This window comes from Canis lupus, chromosome 8, assembly GCF_048164855.1.
Source record: "Canis lupus baileyi chromosome 8, mCanLup2.hap1, whole genome shotgun sequence".
Lineage (NCBI taxonomy): Eukaryota > Metazoa > Chordata > Mammalia > Carnivora > Canidae > Canis > Canis lupus.
Genome location: NC_132845.1, coordinates 20,349,246 through 20,370,207, shown reverse-complemented (window position 1 = coordinate 20,370,207; position 20,962 = coordinate 20,349,246). Strand labels below are relative to the sequence as shown.

Below are 20,962 nucleotides of genomic sequence, written 5' to 3'. Positions count from 1 at the left end.
CATAAAGGCTCAATTAATATCAGCTAATCAAACAGCATTAGTATTTATTTCTTCCAGCTACTTGTGAGGTTATAAAAATTCTGTAAAGTGAAGAAATATTACTAGATAACATTTTTAAGACAAATGCAGAAGTCTTTTTTGTTCCAAAACAAGCCAAACCCATTTGGCATTGTTTTTCCCTAACACGATATGTTTAAAAATGTGCAAGTGACTGGTTTAAATTTTATAGATGCTGATGGTCTAAAGTTTGAGTTTGGGCATATTGGCTGCATTTGTGTCTAAATTTCTCTAAACTTTTTCAGAGGAACTGAACACTGCCCTTTATGCAGATTTAATTTCACACATATAATCAAGCTCATATGATATCACCTCCCCATAAAATGTCATAGCTCAAATTGATTTTTAATTATCTCCAATTACCGCCTCTGAGATTTCATTTAAAAAAAAAAACTTTCAAGTAGATCCACATGACTGAAATGAATTCTTTTTTTTTTTTTAAGATTTTATTTATTTATTTGAGGATGGGGTGCAGAGCACAGGGGGAGGTTAAGAGGGAGAAGCAGGGATCCCTGGGTGGCGCAGCGGTTTAGCGCCTGCCTTTGGCCCAGGGCGCGATCCTGGAGACCTGGGATCGAATCCCACGTCGGGCTCCCAGTGCATGGAGCCTGCTTCTCCCTCTGACTGTGTCTCTGCCTCTCTCTCTCTGACTATCATAAATAAATAAAAATTAAAAAAAAAAAAAGAGGGAGAAGCAGACTGAGCCACCCAGTCACCCATGAACTCTAAAAAAGAAACGAGGATCAGGAGTGTGCATACACACACACACACTTACATCTCAGCCATTTTCTGCTTTCTTTTTTATTAACATATTCTCGATATTTTCTTGCCCCAGAATATGATCTTTTATAGACTATAGCACACCATCTGTACAAGAAGGATGGGCAAGGACAAGAATGTCTCAGCTTTAAAACCCAACTTGGTTCCTTCCACTTGACCGATCAAAGATCCAAGGCTGAAAAGTCTTCATAAGTAATTTGGGTGGAGCAGCTTATGCTGGTCTGTTACTCATCCTGGTTCATAAACTGCCTATGACATAGTTCCTGCAGAGAACACAGTGCACTGGACAAGAGTGTTGAAATAATGCTGAATTTCAAAAAGAGAAAAACACATGGATTCTGTTTGGTGAAGGGAAGGGTAGAAAGAGTGAAGACCGAAATATTGGTATTAAAACCCAACCCAGATAATAAGAATATACCCTAAAAGTAGAAAACAGAGCTTCAAGTCGTTTCTTCATCAGAAACACAAACTTGGGGGCACCTGAGTGGCTCAGTCCATTAAGCCCCTGCCTTTGGCTCAGGTCATGATCTCAGGGTCCTCAGATGGAGCCCTGCGTTGGGGGTCTCCGCTCAGCGGGGAGTCTGCTTCTCCCTCTCTCTCTGCCACTCCCCCTGCTTGTGCATGCTATCTCTCTCTCCCTCAAATAAATAAAAAAAGAAACACTTCTAGAGTCACAGGTCTTGATTCAAGATAAGTACAACATCTGCCAGTGAGTCTTTCCATCAGGCAATCTAGTTATCAAACCTTAAGTGAAGAGGAAAGGTGAAAACAAAACCTTCTTAGCCTATCAATTAGCCTTAAAAGTAGAAGCATCTGCTGGAGCATCCAACGGGACTCCAGGGAATTCCACTGTTCCTCCACCACAGTTCCAAGAGAAGGTAAATCAGCTGTTGTGAGCAAATGGCAAAAATGACAAATCTTTGACCCAGCCAGCCAGTCCCCATTTTGCCTGCTTGATTTTTCCCTTTCAGTATATTCTCAGAATGCCAATGTGTGTGATAGAAACTCTAGTTACTGCAAGGAAACAGTCGCAGGAAGTGTAGGAAGCAGGAGAAGTATGTCATAGAAATAAGATTTGGTTTCAAGTCATTTCACACCTGTGGGTCTGAGCTGACCTTCAGTGAAGAAAAATGGAAGCAACTCTTAGGAGACCCACCTACTCTGCAGGGGAGAGCCCTCCTCCTGCCCCCTGCCCAGGGCTCCCTTCCTACCCACCTGCAGGGACTTCTCACCCTGTTAACATCTCCTCACATCATAAGGTCCTTCGTGGCTCTGCTGGTATACACCTTTCTCCATAGAACCTTTGGAACTGCCCCATCTGTGAGTCATTTTAACTCCTTTCTGAGCTCTGGTAGCACCATTGTGCACCCCATTGCTCATGGCACAAGCCTCTTATTTTCCTTATTTTCCATCAGCAAGTGCTGTTGACCTCACTTCCAAAACACATTCTGCTGCTCTCCTTCTGCACCTCAGTCTGATCTAACACATCCTGGCCTCTCACGTAGACCACTCCTCACCCCCGACTCCTGCCCCACTCACAGACCTCTGTGTCCCTCTTGTCCCACTACAGTCTGATCCTCATGTGGCGCTAGGCCATTCTCTTTAAAATATGCTACATTTTGTCAAACCCTCATGTAAAACTTTACAACTTCCCAACACACTTAGAATAAATTTCAAATTCCTTATCAAGGCCTTAACGGTTCTTAGCTCAGCCAATAGGTTTTCTTGTTTATTCATTTTTTTGTCGTTCACTTTTTTAGTTTTTAAGTTTTGAATAAAAATAAAATTCAGGGGCAGCCCTGGTGGCGCAGTGGTTTAGGGCCGCCTGCAGCCCAGGGTGTGATCCTGGAGACCCAGGATGGAGTCCCACATCGGGCTCCTTGCATGGAGCCTGCTTCTCCCTCTGCCTGTGTCTCTGCCTCTCTCTGTGTGTGTCTCTCATGAATAAATAAATAAAATCTTTTTAAAAAAATAATAAAAAAATAAAAAATAAAAAAATACAATTCAGATGATTTGAAAATTTAAGTGATATAAAAAAGTATGTACAAGTAAGTCTGGCCCCTATTCCTGTGTCTTCCCAGTTTATTTTTCACATAGGCAATCACTTTTACAAGTTTTTCAGGTTTCTTAAAGAAAATGCAAGCAAATGAGATTATCTCATTTTCTCCTTTATCACATACACAATGGTAACACACTGTAGGTGTTCTGCATTTGCTTTTCTCACTTCATATATTTTGTTTCCATATCAGAATACAAGGCAGTTTCTCATTCCTTTTCTTTTCTTTTCTTTTTCCATATAGAATTATTCTGTGGAAATATACCATAATCTGTTTCACCTGCCCCTTTTGGTGAGCACTTGGTTTATTTCTTGGTTTGTTGAATAACCTTTTAAATGAGGAATTCAGTTCTTCAATTTGTATGGTATTTGTCTTTCTCTGACCAACTTATTTTGCTTAGCATTATACTCTCTAGATCCATCCATGTTGTTGCAAATGGTAAGATTTCATTCTTTTTTTTGGCTGAGTAATATTCCTGTGTGTGTGTGTGTGTGTGTGTGTGTGTGTGTGTCTGTGTGTCTGTGTGTGTAGACCAGATAAGAAGATGTAGACCAGATCATCAATTGATGGATAATTGAGCTGCTCCATATTTGGGCTATTGTAAATAATGCATAGGGGTGCATATCTTTTTGAATTAGTGTTTTCATATTCTTTGGGTAAATATCCAGCATTATTGGATCATATGGCAGCTCTATTTTTAATTTTTTGAGGAACCTCCATACTGTTTTCCACAGTGGCTGTACCCATTGCATTCTCACCAACAGTGCACATGGGTTCCTTTTTCTCCACATGCTTGCCAACACTTGTTGTTTCCTGTGTTTTTTATGTTAGCCATTCTGACAGGTGTGAGGTGGTATCACATGGATCACCAGAGAAATGCAAATCAAAACCACAATGAGTTGTCACCTCACACCTGTCAGAAGGAAGGTGCACCATTTGACACTCCTGTCAACAAAGTCTGTTTTCCCATAGCTGCACCAACTGAATGCATCATCCACATCTGGTATTTTAGTCAATCTGTTGGATAAAAATGGTCTCTCAATGTAATTTTAACTTGTATTTTTCTTATGAGTCAAGCTGCATGTCTTTATACATATATAAAGACCATGTATTATTTTGTGAACTGTCTGTTCTGCCCTTTGCCTGTTTTTTTCTATTGTGTTGCTGTCCTTTACCTTTTCAGTGTCTAAAAATTCTTTACATATTAAGGAGATTAGCCTTTTTATCTGTGATTATCTTGGCATTCAAACCCCTAAGGATCTGACCCCTCCTCATCTCTGTCCTCAGCCAGCATCACTCTCCTGCCCACCTGCTATGCTCTAGCCATGATGTTCTGTGAGCCTTTTCTTGCCTGAAGGACTTTATGTTTACAGTCCTTCTGCCTGGAATGCTACCCCACCCCCCATCAAACAGCTGGCTACTCCTTGTTCTTCAGATCCAAGCTCAAGTATCACATGGGAAAGGCTTTCCCCAGATCACTCAACCTACCCAGCTTCTCCCCATCACATCATTCAGGCTTAATTCTTTGTGTAGCACTCATTCCTCACTAATATTTTTCATTTGTCTTAGTTTGTTTATTGTCAGTATCTCCCTATCCAGAATGGAAGCTCTAAGAGAAACAGGGTCTGTCTTGTTCATCACTGTATCCCCATAGCTTTAAACAGTGCCTGGCACATGGTAAGCATGTCATGCAGACTGGGTAATTAATGAATACTTTTCTCCTTTTCTTAGGCATTTCACATGCCTTTACATTGAGTGTTATATGTCATATCCCATGGAAAGGAGATAGAAAGTAACATTTCTTTAAGCTGCCAATAGGTACCAAACACTGGACTAGGTTTCATTATACATCTCATTCAATTCTTCTGGTCACTCTGAGCTGGTTGGCATTATGTCCATTTTTATCAGTAGAGAAACTGAGACTCAAATCAGCCCCTAAGGAAGTTGTCCAAGATCACATGGTTTACACATGACAATCCAAATGATGCCAGCTAATTTCAAAGCTCATCCTCTTCTTTTGAGAATTCTCTTGTTTTGTGGTGTGTAAAATTTACTTGCCCTCAAAACTAAATGACCCCAGCGTGCTATATATTTCTATATTTTTCCTGGAAAAGAGTAAAGAAACTCAAAGAAACTCAAAAGATACAAATACACTAATGTAAGAACTAGATAAATCCCGGTATAATTCACTAAGTCACAGAATATCAGTATAAAATAAAATAATGGCTGATGGTGCAGGCCCAGTGACTGGAACATAAGTAGATATTTGATAAATATAGCCTTCTTTTTTTCTGGGGGAGATACTTGAAGCCAAATCCTGTTTTAAACTCATTTAGTGAACTAGTTATTTAAAGGATTCCTGCGGTAAATCCTTTTCCAAAGCAAAGGGTCCTTTTGTGAAATGCATAAACTCCTCCTAATCTTTTTGTAAATATAGATTTTTATATATTTGGTTGGCTTAGTGTGTTCTGTGAGGAATTTGTTTGCTAAGTTGAGTGTGGGTGTGGATGTGGATGTGTATTTGGGAAATGGGTAAGGAAGAGGGGTTTGATTGTGCCGTGTCATAAACCTTGTTGGTCTGGGTAGAAGCCATGAGGTTTTAGAACTATATTTTGAATGAGATAATAAGACAATAACAAATACAAGATCGGAAATCCCTAGACTGCAAAAAAGAGGCAGCTGATGTACCAGTTTCTGCTGCTACCTGTTGCCCCCTGTGATTCTTTTTTAAATATTTTATTTATTTATTTGAGAGCAGGGATGAGGAGAAGGGCAGAGAGGGAAGGAGAATTGGACTCCCCGCTGAGTGGGGCTCAATCCTAGGAAGCTGAGATCATGACCTGAGCCACCCAGGTGCCCCCCAAAAGAATACTTACTGAGCATTCAGTATATGTCAGGTGCTGGGGACACATCATGAACAGTAGACCTGCCTTTAGAGAACTTGTATTCTGGAGGGGAAGGTAACCAAATAAGCAAATGCTATGCAGAAGAATAGAGCAGGGTAACAGTGGCGGGAGTAGGTTAGGCTGGTAAGAAATACCTTTTGGATAAGGGGAGGGGACACGTACACAGAGCACATTTGGGCAGAGACCCAGAGAAAGTGTGTGTATGCTGGGTGGGGGTGGGGTAAGGGTATTAACTCTCTTTGAGGAAATAAGGACTGCAAAGGGCTGAAGGGAAGCAGTATTGTTGGGATGCTGAGGACTGGCAAGGAGGCCATGTGGCTGGCATGTTTGGGTAAGAGAGAGCATAAGAGAGGAAGTTAGAGGTTGGAGAGTGCCAGAGCAGGTAGTCTTAAATCTTGGCAAGGACCTTGGATTTTATTCTGGATGAAACAGGAAACCACTGGAAAGTGTTGAATTGTAAGATATGATCTTACATTTTAAAAGGATCATTCTGGCTGTAGAGAAGAAACTGAGATGAGAAGACAAATGAAGTGGCTCTTGGCAAAAGTACTGATGAGAACTGTGGTGGTTTAGGCCAGGATAGGAGCAGCAAAGTTGGCAGAAAAGGGTCAGATTTTGCACACACTTCTAAAGAAAATCTGATAATATATGCTAAGTGATTGGATGTGGTTTATGAGAGAAAATGCAAAATCAAGGAGGACACCAGTTTTCTGGCCTGAGTGATTGGAAGAATGGAAGTGCCCTTTCTTGGTAGGAATAGAAACTACATTGGTAGGAAGGGAGGTGGTGAGATTTGGTGGAGAACTCATAGATTCTGGCAAAATGGAACAGATAGTTGTTAAAACCAATAACCAGTGCTCGCTTCGGCAGCACATATACTAAAATTGGAACGATACAGAGAAGATTAGCATGGCCCCTGTGCAAGGATGACACGCAAATTTGTGAAGCATTCCATATTTTTCTCTATCTCTATCACAAATAAATAAATAAATCTTTAAAAAAATTAAAAAAAAAAATAAAACCAATAACCAGGGCCAAGCGACAATACACTCCTGGCTTGGAAGTTCTGGGCCTACGAAGGGAAGAAAGGAGCTGTAAAACCTGGTCAGCGTGTACTGATAAAAGCTGGGAGAGCGTGGATGGGACTGGATCCTGGGAGTGCGAGATCAAGGGAGGGATAATGGGCAGAACCTAAGACTGGATGAGAGTAAGCGTGTTAGCTTTCTATTGCTGCATAATAGAACTACCACAAACTTAGTGCCTTAGAACAATACACCGTTCTATTTCTCACAGTTCCTATCGGTCAGGAGTTCCAGTACAGCTTAGCTGGATCCTCTGCAAAGCTGCAATCAAGGTGTCAGCCAGGGGTGGGATCTTACCAGAAAGTTCAGCTGGAGAAGGATCCATTTCCAAGTTTACATGGTTGTTGGTTGGATTCAGGTCCTTGCAGACTATTGTAATGAGGGCCTCGGTTACTTGCTGGTTGTCTGCCGGAGGCTGTCTGCCAGAGGCTACCTTCAGTTATTTGCCTAAGGCCCTCTCCTTAATGTGGTTTAAAACATGGCATCTTGCTCTTCAAAGCCAGCAAAGGAGACCGCCTTCTGGCAAGATGGATATTACGATCTTATGCAGCGTAATCACATGTACCCCAGCACATGCCTGGATCACACTCAAGGGGAAAGATCACCCACGACTGTGAATACCAGCAGGCGTGATCATGGGAGTCACACTCTCTTGCCACAGGGAGTTTATCGGTATGGGAGTGTTCTCCTATGATGCAGCATCTGACACCCCGCAAGGGCCCTGAGCAGTAGGGCTAACATGCCGCTCAGAGAAGGCAATGTCCCAAATTAAGTAAAGTCGAAATGTCAAAACTGCTGTGGCAGATGGTGGAAGAGGGACCCAAAGGCTCAGAGCAGCTGGTGTGCAGGAGTGGCTACACTATGTAAGGCTGGAAAACCCCACAGCTCTCTGTGCTTCAGGAGGACCCAGAGGACACTGTGTTTAACCCAAGACATAAACAGCACACTGGAGAGAAGCTGCTGGATGTCTGCCTCAGAGGCTATGGCCCTAATCAAGGCGTAAAGGAATTGGCTTGGACACCGGAAGACACGGTGGAAGTGGTGAGAAGCAGGTAGATTCTGGAATGACGAGATTGGGCAGGTTGAATGTGGGGTGTGAGAGAGGGGTCAAGAATGACTCGGGGGCCAAGCAACAGAAGATGGAAGGTATGTTTTCTGGGATGGAAAGAACTGTAAGGACAGGTGCTTTGTGGGTGCCAAAAACCAAAATTCAACTAAGTGTCTTAATTAGCTTTATTCAGTGATTCATAGGTTAGGCAACATCCAGTCTAGAAGATAGAAAGGAGCTCTGAGGAGCTGCACAAAATGAGAAGTATAGGCAGAAGGGAGCGGGAACGAGGTACAGTGGGCAAAGAAGCAGGTTGGTTGTTGCAAGGTGACTTTCCTTTCAGGGATGGCAGGGGTGCATAAGGGAGATTAGCTAGTGCTGATCAGGCGATTCCTGATTGATTGGTTTAAGATTCCATTTCTGGAAGAGCTGAAACTGTAATTAAGTCTTGGTTTGGAGATGTGGGGCTTATGCTAAGTAAGCAGCTCCATTTTGGGCCTCTCGTTTTATTTTTAACATAGGGGAAGTCAAGAGTTTTGTTAAGCATTTGGACAGAGAGGTGAGAAGGCAGTTTGATACATGAGTTTGGAGTATAGAAGCGGTCGGAGTACAGAGATATTAACTTAGGAGTTATTAGCTTATGGGTAAATGGGCCATCTGTGGTATTAGAGGATATCACTTTAGGGATTAGCTGTAGAGAGAGAAGAGGTCACAGCCCCCAGAGCATTCCAACATTTGGGAGATGAGAGAGATGAGAAAGAAATGAGAGAGAGAGAGAGAGAGAGAGATTGACAAGGAATAAGCAGGGAGGGACCAGTCCATAACAAGGAGAGCTCCTTGGCATTATCATCCGATGTCATAAGCTTCAGAGCTGGAAGCTTCAAAGAATAGTGAGAGAATGTAGGAAGAGTAAGAGCAGCTGAGTGCTCAGGGTGCAGCCAAGGTTCAGATATAACAAGGTCTGAAGGGAGGGATTCGAGAAGAGTTTAGGCATGTAGGGATTTTATGGACGATAAATAGTGAGATTCCTCCTCTCCTCCATCTCCCGTTTCAGGCCACCAAAGAGATTCCAGTAATTTCCAGATCATTGCTCTCCTGCATCTACCCTTATCTTCCCAGGAGAATGCCTCAGTCAGGCTTATTCCTGGACTTAGTTAAAGACAAATTCTGAAGACAGGAGAGACACAGACCAAAAGGTAAGGGGATGGAAAGGATTTTTAAAAGGTAAAAAAAATTAAAAAATTAAAAAAAATAAAAAGGTATTAAGTCCTATTAAATAGGAGTGGAAGAGGTCATGGGAGTGAGTTTGAGGCAGGGTGGGGAATGGGATTGTTGGGAAAGAAGGGGAGTGGGGATTTGGTAAAAGTCTAGATTGATTTAGGTGATTTAGATTCTTGTGAGACTGGAGGGGATTGGGTTAGAGAAAAAAAGAGAAGTCCTGCAGGGGTTATGAATTGGACTCTCTTAAATATCAAGACACGAGGAATAAATGAAAGTCCTTCTCAGTAATTTCTTTGTTGGACTGCACTCCTTGAATCCAGCAAGATTTGGGGCTGGGGCATGTGGGTATTGACTAGGGCAGGGTTTAAGGTAGATAAAGATACCTGGACCCTACCTCATGATTCAGGTCAAGGTTCTGGTCCCCTGGAAGATGTAAAAACCAGATAGGCAATCCTTACAGAATAACACCATGAAAGGCTTATCCAAGCCCGTTCATTCATTCATCTATCCATACATTCAATCAATCAGTCAATCAATTCCTAGAATGTCAGCAGCACCAGGACCCAAAGACTATTTCATTTTCTCTTACATCTCCAACAGACGAGTGTTTATTCATTCATCCCACAAACATGTGTTGTCTGGTGGCTTATGCCAAACTCTGTACCAAACACTGCTTTATGCCGGTGTATCAGGTAGGCATCTTCCTGTGCTCCCCTTAGGGATCTCACTCTGTATTGAATCCCAAATGAACAAATACATTTAAAATTACAAGGTGTGGTTTTGATAAATGTGGAGGAGATCCACATGTTGAGCTAAGTAACACAGTAAAGAATGACTTGAATTAGACATCATTTATGCTCAAGCTTGAAGAATGAGACATGGCTGCTCATGGTGGTGACAGAAAGTATATTTATTTTTTAAGCAAAGAGAACAGCATGCGTGAAGGACATTAAGGACCTGAAGATCTTGATAATTTTTGGGGAGCTAAAAGAAAGCCCACAGAGTTATTTACTGCTAAGAAATAAGAACTTTAACCAGGTCTTATTGACGCTTCCCCCCAAATGCTCCTTTAGAATACATATTGACAAATGTTCCATAACAAAAAGTAATCCCAGCAATAGGTTTTCCTTTAACATTGAGAAAATATTTAATATTTGTAGTACTTAGTCTATTATTTGCCTTTTAGTTTGGTTTATGGTATTTATCAACACATTGAAACTAATCTTTTTTCTTGGATATTGTCATTTTTATCTAACTTTTCACTAATGGTTTCTGCCTTTGGGGTCATTCATAGAAGGGCTTCCCTATCTCAAAATTAAATGATTACTTATGTTCTCTTTCAGGACTTTCATGATTTCATATTTTACACTTAAATCTTTAATTCATCTGGATATTTTCAGATGTGTGGGTCTTTTGTTTTCATTGTCCCTCAATAAAGCAGAATGCTTTTCTTTATACAAGTCCCTCATTTCTTGTTATATTAATTACTGGACATTTTAAATTTTGTTGTTTGGTTGCTACTATGAGTGGACTCTTTTTTCAATTTTATTTTATAGCTGGTTATTGTGGGTGTTCAGGAAGAAATATATATATTATATATATATAATATATATATATTATTACATGCTTTTTAATAAGAATATTGTGACCAGTCACTTGACTGAGATCTCAGTTCCATAGTCTTCCAATTGATTCTGGTTTTTCAAAAGTTAAAATTTGCAAATAACAAGATTTGTTTTACTCTGAAAGGCTTAACAGTGTTTCTCATGGTTTTAATTGCATTTCTTTGACAACTATTGGAAGTGGACACCTTTTCAGGTGTTTATCAGTATTTTGTTGTCCTCTAGTGAACTATGGGTCCGCATCCCTTGCCAGTTTTCCTCTTCAATATTTGTAACGTTTTTATTGATCAGATATAGTTACTTGAAATTCATTTCTATGTTAAAAATAAGTTCTGCCTAGAGAGGAAGAGTCACCTAATGTCAGATGTAAGTGTTAGTACCAGAGCAGTCTAGACATGCTGAGAATCATTGCTGGAAGCCACATGCCTGCAAATTGACTTTCTGTCCATTGGTCCTTAAAATCCAATGGGAGGTGGGTAAGTGACCAATAAAATAGGCATTCGGAGTAGGGGATGTGCTATCCCAATTTTGCAGCCAGAACTGTGGTTGGCCCCAGCCCTCCCCCACTGGGTCCCTCCCTCCCTGCACACCAGGTGGTCTTTCCACTCCCTACCCCCCCCCCTCCTGGTTTGAAGGGATTATTCAGGATCAATATTTGAAATAGTTGTATTTTTTCTTCACTGGAGTTAAGTTTATAAGCTTTTTTTATTTAACCACCAAACACCAGAAATAAAAATCTGGAAGAGAGCCAGTTTGACTCGGAGCCAGTACACTTTCTCATAGCCAAGCAGTTCGCCCTTCATCCTCGTTGTTTTTTCCCCTGAGTTACAGACATTTCCTTTCAAAAGCTGATTCCCCCAACTTCTCAAATTCTTCATCCGAGTCGTTCAGTCCCCAGATGATTTCCAGAGATCTTGCCCTCCCAGCCTGGCTGGCCCCTGACACCTGAGCTGTAACTGGGGCCCAAGCCACATGATGGGCTGGAGCTCTCAGGCTCTTGGGGGAGCTTTAATTACAGTTTCTGCAAATGCAGAACCAAGCCCTAGTCAGGGGGCATGAGGGGGTGGGGAAGGAGCGAGGGGGGGTGGGGGGTGGGGGGGGCAACCAGAGCATCTGATGCATCTGAAGGCCCGTGCATGGAGATATGCGTGTGGGGGTAGTTTTGTTCATACCAACCTGTAAGGGCGGCAAGAAATCCATGCACAGTTTATCACTTATCAAACACGTATTGAGCACCACCTGTGTACTGGGCACTCTCCCAGGCACTGGTGAACAAGACTAAACCCCCTGGTGAAATGGCTTCCCCAGGGAGGAAAGACAGGCCTGAAATAAATAATTCCACCTCACAGATTCAGTAATTACAAGTGTGAAAGTTTTCAGGCAAGTGGGAACGATTTCATGGCCTAGCTTTGAATCTTTTGAAAGGATTCAGAGGAAAAGCAACAAGCTGGCCCCCAGGGATTTTTGGTGGCAGTTCCTTTCTTAGGCCGCCCACATTTAGGGGTGGGCCATCCTGAGCAAATGGAGGCCCTGACAGGAGAAGGGAGAGGGAAGGGGGAGGGGAGGGAGCCGCGGGGCGTCCAGGAGCTGCCTCCCCCCTCCCTCCTTGGGAAAGTATCCGGAGGTACAGCCCGGCTGCTCTCATGACCTCTCACTTTGGGGAGGGTCCGCCGGCCGGGCCATCCCCGTTGGCCTTGGAAGTCAGCTCTGAGTCAGCTGTCGGTGACCCGCAGGGTTAGGGCTCCTCCCCTCGTCTCCCCACTCCTTCATGCTCCCAACTCATGTTCCAGATGGACTCAGCTGGCAAGTGTTTGAGACGTGTCTCAGCATCTTGTGATGTGTTCCTGAACCTCAGCCCCCATGTGGGGTGAGTCACTGGCTCTGACTTGCTCCCTGCTGCTATTGGCCCCTTCTTCCTGGGTCCTGGGTCCACAAACCCAAGCCCATCATCTGAGAGCCATCTGATCCCAACAAGTCCCTGGGGGCAGGCCTGGAGGGGACAGCTCTGCAGTGAGGCATAGCTAGCCTGGGTGGCCCTGCCCTCCAGGGCTCCTTTTTCTCCCCCTTTCCCTTTACATTGATTCTGTCTCCCAGTTCACTTGTTAAGGGATGAGGGTAAAAGCATCCTCCCACTGGATCCTTCTTCTCAGCTCTCTTCACCGAAATTTCGTGGTACCTGGGCCGTGGGACTGAACACAGCTGGGAATGCTGCCAAGGCAGAAATCTTGCTGTTCTATTCAAAGGGGTGAATTTCCTTTCTGTCAACTTGGGGCAGGCGTTGAGTTGATGAGATCTGGACATGAGAGGAGAGGGAGTTATTATCGTATGGCTAAGAGACTGGATTCAAATCCTAGTACTCTCACTTCCTAGCTGAAAGGCCTGGGGCAATTTTCTGCACCTCGATTTTCTCATCTAAAGGAAAATATAAATAAGCACCCAATCCATAAGACATTGTGAAAATAAAATGAGATAAAACATGTACAGATTTTTAAGAAATTCCTAAAATATAAGTATTGGTAGCGATGCTGTTGTTCATATTACAGGCTCTTTGCAAAATTCCTTTTTGTAAGTTTTTGCAATGTCAGGTTGGTAATAATGATTTTTTTTGTGTGGTCTCCCCTTTTCTGCCTTTTTAGGATCAATATCCAAAATAGCTCTTCTGACATCTTCCCCCCACCCCCCATTTCTGCCAACCCAGATCAGTTAGCACTTGGTTATGCTGATTCCGTTGCTCTTGCACCTCTAGGCTCTGGTTCATCAGGGTATGGGTGAAGGCTTGGATAGACTCCAGGTCTTCTTTTCTCCCCAGACACAAGGGCTTGCCTTCCATGACTGACCCCAGGGAAAGCCTGATTGAATCATCCATCCATTGATCCATTTATTCCACACACACTATTGAACATCTACTATATGTCAGGCACTGTGAGAAATACTGGTTCTAAAATGATGAAAAATGCTCAGTTCCTATGCTCAGGGAGCTCAAAGTCACAGGCAATGATAATCCTGGTGTTTAAGTGATATTATGAAGGTAGATGTGAGGTGCTTTGGATACACCGGGGAGGTATCTGGCCTGATGCTGGGTGTGGGGCTTGATGGTGTTCTCTGCTGGATTCCACAAGATTAGGAGGATTTGGCCAGATGAAATGAGGAAAGGGCATTCCTAGCCAGGAATACAACATGTGCAAAGGCCTGGAGAGGAAAGAGAATGCTCCTCAGAACTTGTTGTGGCTTTAGTGGCCTCTTCCAGGAAGGGGGAGGAGAGCAGAGTCTAAAGGTGGGATAGGAGTGTGTCAGGAAAGCGTGGGTGCTACTCTCAAGCTTTTTCACTGATGATTTGGATCTGTCAGATATACCCTATGGTTTCTCATTTCTTAACAGGGGCGATTTCATATTCGGAATGGTGAGACCTCCAGCCACCCACCCTCCCCACCCCTCAGCTCACAGAACTCCTGCAGTTGGGCTTACAGAGACTAAGCAGGAGTCAAGACAGGAAATTCCTAAAATATAAGTATTGGTAGCGATGCTGTTGTTCATATTACAGGCTCTTTGCAAATGGTGCTAAAAAAATGGACTTAATTTTAATAATTTTCACATGACCTATAGGAAGTTGAGATTTATATTTTCCGTGATGTTATGAATATGTGTTCACACTTCTGGTTAAACACAATAGATTGAATACACGTGTTCATCTTCAATGCCTTGTACAGGAAATTCATCTCTAGGGAGATTGTTCCCCCCCAACAGCCCCACCATACTGGGATTTGGGGGTTCTCAACTAAAAAGGCCAGCCAGTTGCCTTATCATTTGTATGCAGATTACCAGGCAATATACCTCACCTGTGGTCACATAGCTTTTATTTTATTTTATTTTTTTTTAATTTTTATTTATGATAGTCACACACACAGAGAGAGAGAGAGGCAGAGACACAGGCAGAGGGAGAAGCAGGCTCCATGCACCGGGAGCCTGACGTGGGATTCGATCCCGGGTCTCCAGGATCGCGCCCTGGGCCAAAGGCAGGCGCTAAACCGCTGCGCCACCCAGGGATCCCGGTCACATAGCTTTTAGTCAGTTTTTTAGTGCCTTACTCTCAAATATGGTCAGAGTCAATGATGATACTCACATACCCGGGGATAAACTCAAACTGAAAGACAGTTATGAAAGCAGGTAAATGGCAAAAAGAATATGGAGGAAACAGAGAGTGCAGAAAGCAAAAGGAAACCAAAACCCAAAACCTTTCAATGTCCTCAAAGGGGTAATAGATGATATTGCATTAATGAAATGAAAAACAGATGCTTTAAAAAGGAATAATTAAACGGAATTAAAAAAAAAGTGAACTCTTGTTCATAAAATGCAATCTGTAATAAAAGATGGCAGAGTGGGACAGGTCTCTGCTCCACAAAGTTATTCTGGGCTCGGAAAAGACTTTGCCAACTTCAGTGCATGGCTTCCAACGTCAGCCTGGGGAAGAGAAAGATGATCTCTCTAGAAGGTTTTACGGATCAGCTCTGTAAGTGATGAGCATCATTTCTGCTTACATCCCAACAGCTAAAACTGATAAACCAATCAGCTAGCTTTGTGTTTGAGAAGAAGGATCAGTTTTGAGGGCCACGTTGAAGTGACTGCCACAGGAAAGGCTGAAAAGAAAGTCGAGGAAGCTTCACAGCATGCCTGGAAGTTAACTAGTCCGGATTGAAACAGGCAGATGGAAGTTTCCAGGAAGGAACATCTGTAGGAAAAAAAAAGGAACTGAAAAAATATCAGGCATTTAACTAAAAAAGGAAGTTGAATTCGGAGGCTTTTACAATGCTTTTGTGACTGTAGGAAGAAATTACGGTAGTGAAAAATGAGCAACGGATAAAGGGGAGGAAAGTACTACGTATAGAAAGAACGGTGAAAGAAGGAAATGTAACCACGTTACATTGCATAGTAAGAGGAAAACTAGTGCAAAACTTTATTTTGGAAGGATGGAGTAGGATGGAGGGTAATGAGCAATAGTGCTAAATCCTCACCTTCTGTAGAAAAAGTCAGTAGATCACATGTGAAAGTATAGACCTGGGAGGTAGCAATATAACCCTACTGGTTAGAAATATGGAAATAAATACTATACAGACTCTCAGATAACACTTAAGAGGAAGATCAAGGAGATGGGAAGGCATATGCAGGGGACTTCTGTGGTTGTTGTTTATAAATCTTGTAATATGATTTGACTTTTAAAACCTTGTACAGGTGTCACTTCCAAAATAATGACAAAAAGTCCACAGATAGAATGAGCTTCAGGCATGACTGGATTCAGAAACTCATACAAAGTTATCAGGACTCAATTTCTCGGCTTCGCTTTCCCTGTATTGGCTCTGTTTTTTAGTTAAACCTTCTGCATGGGGCATTGGACCTCCTGGCCCTGGGTTTTCTTTTCCTTCGATCCTTCCTACCTGCCTTCCTGCCTCCCCTCCTCCTGTGCCCCCTCCTTCTTTCTTTTTTAAACATTTTTATTAAAAAAAATTATTTTTAAAGATTTTATTTAATATTCATGAGAGACACAGAGAGAGAGGCAGAGACATAGGCAGAGGGAAGCAGGCTCCCTGAGAACCCCGGAATCACGACCCCAAGGCAGATGCTCAACCACTGAGCCACCCAGGTGCCCCTCTTCTTTTGTAATTAAAAAAGTTTTTAACTGTGGTTAAAAACATGATATTTGCCATCTTAATCATCTTAATTGTACAATTTAGTCATGTATATTCACATAGTGTGTACTCACATTGTTGTGCAACAGATCCCCAGAACTTTGTCATCTTGCAGAATAGGAACTCTATACTCATTCAGCAACAACCTTTTATTTCCTGGCTCCCACCCCCACCCCCACCTCCTGGCAGGCACCATTCTACTTTCTGATGTTTTCTTACAGTTTTTAGTGCCTACAGAAGGAAACCTCACTTTCCTGATAATTCTGACAAAATCCCAGGATCAGGTTCCATTGAGCTGACCAGGGCTTGGCCAGCATCCCCCAAACAAATGGCCTGAGGGTCAGGGATGAGTGGGTGCCGAAGCAGTGCTGTCAGTAGAAAGGACTGGTGCTCTGAGCAAACAAAACCAGCTGAGTCCCCAGGAAGTACAGGGCCTGGCAGGTTGTGGACAGCAGGTCCCCCGCGGCTTAGGCCCTGCCTCATTTAGAGGTTTACCTGTATTTCCATGACCTTCCAAGTAAGCAGGATGATCTCAACTCTCCATGGAACTTTTTTTTTTTTTTTTTTAAAAACCTCTTTGGCATAAACATTTTTAAAAAAGATTTATTGTTTGGACAAGTTGAAAATCATAATTATTAGTAAGATTGACTTTCTTTGAAAATGTTCATTAGCTATGTGTATTTTTTATTATGAATTGTCTGTTCGTACTCTCTGCCCATATTATTAATGGACATTAATAATGGGCATTAATCCCATATTATTAATAAATGCACTTAGCTGTCTCAGTTCCAATAAAGATGTAAAAACACATTTAAAAAAATATTTCATCAAACCCTGTACAGGACTTTAGAGAGGACCTAGTAGTGTGATTCTCATTTTACAAAAAAGACAACTAAAAAAAAAAAAAAAAGACAAGCATTGGCAAGTGAGGTGTCCAGCAGCTTAGAACCCTGCTGGTGGTGGATGAAGGAACAGAAAATTCAGTTTGATCCTCCACCTGTTAGATCGTGCTGCCTCTTCGATCACTCCGCAGTCTGGTTCCCCCAAAGTCACATTTTCTGCCTCATTGACATGTTCAGGGATTACAGAGAGCCCCTTTGATTTTCCCACAGTTTGCAGCGTTTTTAAAAGAGTGAGGATAAATAGCGGAGAAGGTTTTAAGCTAATTTGAGGCCCCTTGTGACCTCATGCTAGCCTCTTGGCATCCCCCCAGCAGCACCTTGCAGCTAGCTGGGGACTGGGCTGACTCTGGCCATTTAAATAATACAAGTTACGGTAAAAAAAAAAAAAAAAAAAAAAAAGAAGGAAAAAAAAAAAAAGGAGATTATCCCTGAAGGCCTGTCAAGGAATGAGAATGAACATTTTGCAGCGGGCAAGGGGCTGGCATGCTGCAGGGGGAGACAGGGAACCCTGCCCCGTGCCGGTGGCTCGGTGGCTCGGCGTCGCGCGTGGCCCTCGCGCCTTCCCCGCTAGCTCCTGACCGCGGGAGATGGAAAATTCCCTGACTGCCAGGAGGCGGCCTGAGCTCCTCCCGCTGTTCTCACTTAGCGTCAGGGACGCGTCACTGTGTGGGTCACGGCAGATGCAATTTGTAGAGGAGTAACTGGAAGGTTTAGAGTTTCAAAATGTAAACTGAACTCTAAGGACTGTGAGGCACGGGGCAGGCTTTTCTGTCGCAGAGGAAATCTCGATGTCCAGAGTAAACTGAAGCAATTGGGTTTTGTTGACTCTAAGTTTCAAGACTAATCAAGTATCTACTATAACTTGGAAGGCTACCCGCTCAACTCTGTATTCTTATCGGTCAACTTTGTGTTTCTTTTTTCCTTGACAGTGTGCACCACTCAAGCCATAATAGGCCGGGCAGTTGCCTCAGTTAGGCTGCTGGTGGGAGGAGAGTAGAAGAATTCTTTTAAGTGTGGAAAGAGAAGCTTGCAACTATTTTTTTTTTATTTTTAGGATTTTATTTATTTATTCCTGAGAGACACACACAGGGAGAGAGAGAGGGGAGGGGGGAGCAGAGACACAGGCAGAGGGAGAAGCAGGCTCCAAGCAGGGAGCCCGACGAGGGACTCGATCCCGGGTCTCCAGGATCAGACCCTGGGCTGAAGGCGGCGCTGAGCCACCCGGGCTGCCCAGAAGCTTGCAACTATTGAGGGATGGAACTGGAGCTTCAGATGGTCTTCAGTAAAAGCAAAAGGGGCAGGTTGGAACTAATAGTAGTAGGTAGAGCACTTGACATGTATCAGGCACTATAGGGCATCTTTGTATTATCTCATGTCTTCCTCCTAACAATCCACCAGGCAGGTACCATTATCTTCATTTCACAGATGAGGAGACCGAGGTTCAGAGTAGTAAAATTACTTACCCAGAGTCACACAGCTGGACTGCTTGGACTCCGGGAATACTCTGGATATATCTTACTCCTGAAATAGTGATTGGCAGACAGTAGGTGCCTCTGCAAAAACAAGCTGGCTGAATGTATAAAAACTCCATGCCGCCTCGGCCTGCGTCAGGGTGAGCATTCTAAGCCAGGGAGACCTGAAAGCTGCATTTAGATGGCCTTTCGAATCTCTTAGAACCTCCTGTCCAAACTTAGAATTTCTTGGATAATTGTCACATTAATGCCCCCTCCTTTTTTTTAGCAGGATAAAAATACATATTTAAGAAGTGGTGATTAAAAACAAAGAAGTGGTGATTACTGTGGTTATCACAGAGTTATTTTTAAGAGTGAAAAGAGGGTAATTACTGAATGTCCAACAGTAGGGAGTTGGTTAAATAAATTATGGAAACGCCATGATGGCATACCACATGGCATAAAAACACATTATTGATATACTGTCCAGGGGAAAAAGCAGGTTACAAAATAATATGTAGAGTGTTAGCTCAGTAATGTATATACATTTATGCATAGAAAAAAGTCTGAAAGAAAATACATTAAGGTGTTAATAGTACTTATTTCTGTGTGGCAAGAGTATAGGCAGTTTTAATTCTTGGTGATGTTTTAAATTTTTTTTTTGAATTCCCTACAACTATAAATTTTAATCAGAAAAAACAATAACGTCATTTTTAAAAAGCAGTTATCAAAGTTTGATTCTTGTTTTATTTATTTATTAAAAAAAATTTTTTTAAGATTTTATTTTAAGCTATCTCTCCACTCAACATGGGGCTCAAACTTACAACCCTGAGATTAAGAGTCACATGCTCCACCAACTGAGCCAGCTGGGTACCCCTGATTCTTGTTTTAAAATTAAGATATGAGGAGCTCCTGACTGGCTCAGTTGGTGGAGCATGTGACTCTTGTGATTCTATGTCTATATATATATATATGTCATATATGATATTATTGATGATATATCAGAAATATTACTCATTATCTCAAAGAGTTGGTATGAGGATTAAATGGGTTCTTATATATATATAAAGCAGTTAGAACAATATTGTCTATGTTTGTTACTATTATTGTTATCTTCATTACTTTTATTGATAAAAATTCCCTCAAATTCTCTTATCTAATCTCTAAAAATGCATAGGCAGAGGTGAACGTAGGTCAAGCATTTTAATGCCTATTTATTTGGGATTCTAGTCCAAATATGTGTCTAAGATATACCAACAGGACCCCCGGAAGAGGCTCACCTGGGCTTCCAAGGTTCACCATCACTGTCACTAAAGTAACCAGATTTGGTGGAAACTCAAGATTGATTTTGTCCTAAGTTATTAACCAAATTAGCCCAAATCTAAAGTTAAAATGAGGAAAAAAATTGAAATATGGGGGAAAGAGACTTCTGTCTTAACTTTCAAATCTCTTTCTGCTCTGACCCTTGACCTCACTGTGTCCTCCAAACATAAGCCACCTTGTGAAACTGAAAATCTGTATCTTCTCTCTCACTTTTCATTCCTCACCCTCCTCACACCCCTTCCCTCAGGCAGCACCCTCACTCTCCCCTCCAGGCCCAGCTTTAACCACTGGCGTCCACACAGATGAAGCCAGATTCCACACCAGCCTGCACCAGCCCTGACCCCAGAACCCCCTGAGGTCCTGGGAAAGGCAGCCTGAACTCGACCCCACTCAGGAGGTTGAGAAGTGATGGTGAGATGCCCCCACAGGACCTGATCCCAGGCTGGCCTGATCCTGGCGTGGGGGCTGGGACTTCCTGCCCGGAAGCACTAGGCCTGGACACAATGGAGGTTATCAGTCACCATCGGGGGATCAGGACCACGGTGGGAGCCCACTCCTTAGTTTTTGGTTTTCCAGGCCTTTCCTGTGTGAATCTTTACTTCCGTGGAAGCTCTTGTTTCGGTCTTTTCCAAGACGGAAACCCTTCCCCCAGCTTCCTACCCCTCTGTCATCATGGGTCAGCTACCTTTCACTTCCCATCCTTTCCAGCTTCCGGTCTAAGTCAACTTAAAGTGATAATTAACAGAGCCGAGGTAGGGACAGTGTTTTCACTCTTTCTGGTCTTTTTTTTTTTTCTTTGTTGAAATTATGGGTGAAATTGATATATTAACTG

The 20,962-nt window shown here is 42.7% G+C and overlaps 1 long non-coding RNA gene and 1 other non-coding gene across 4 annotated transcripts in view; both read left to right on the top strand.

The window, feature by feature from the left end:
• Positions 1-6,654: 6,654 nt before the first annotated feature.
• Positions 6,655-6,761, top strand: LOC140639279 (U6 spliceosomal RNA). Its single transcript, XR_012036051.1, has one exon. It is a non-coding gene; the product is annotated as a U6 spliceosomal RNA (small nuclear RNA).
• A 776-nt stretch (positions 6,762-7,537) lies between these two features.
• The window catches only part of LOC140637944 (uncharacterized), a 49,484-nt gene continuing 36,059 nt past the window's right edge, over positions 7,538-20,962 (top strand). The window contains exons 1-2 of one of the 3 annotated variants that reach the window (XR_012035065.1): positions 7,538-7,934; positions 8,985-9,126. This is a non-coding gene — a long non-coding RNA (uncharacterized lncRNA). The remainder of the gene's footprint in view (positions 7,935-8,984; positions 9,127-20,962) is intronic. The other 2 variants (XR_012035066.1, XR_012035064.1) reach the window with 2 other exon arrangements.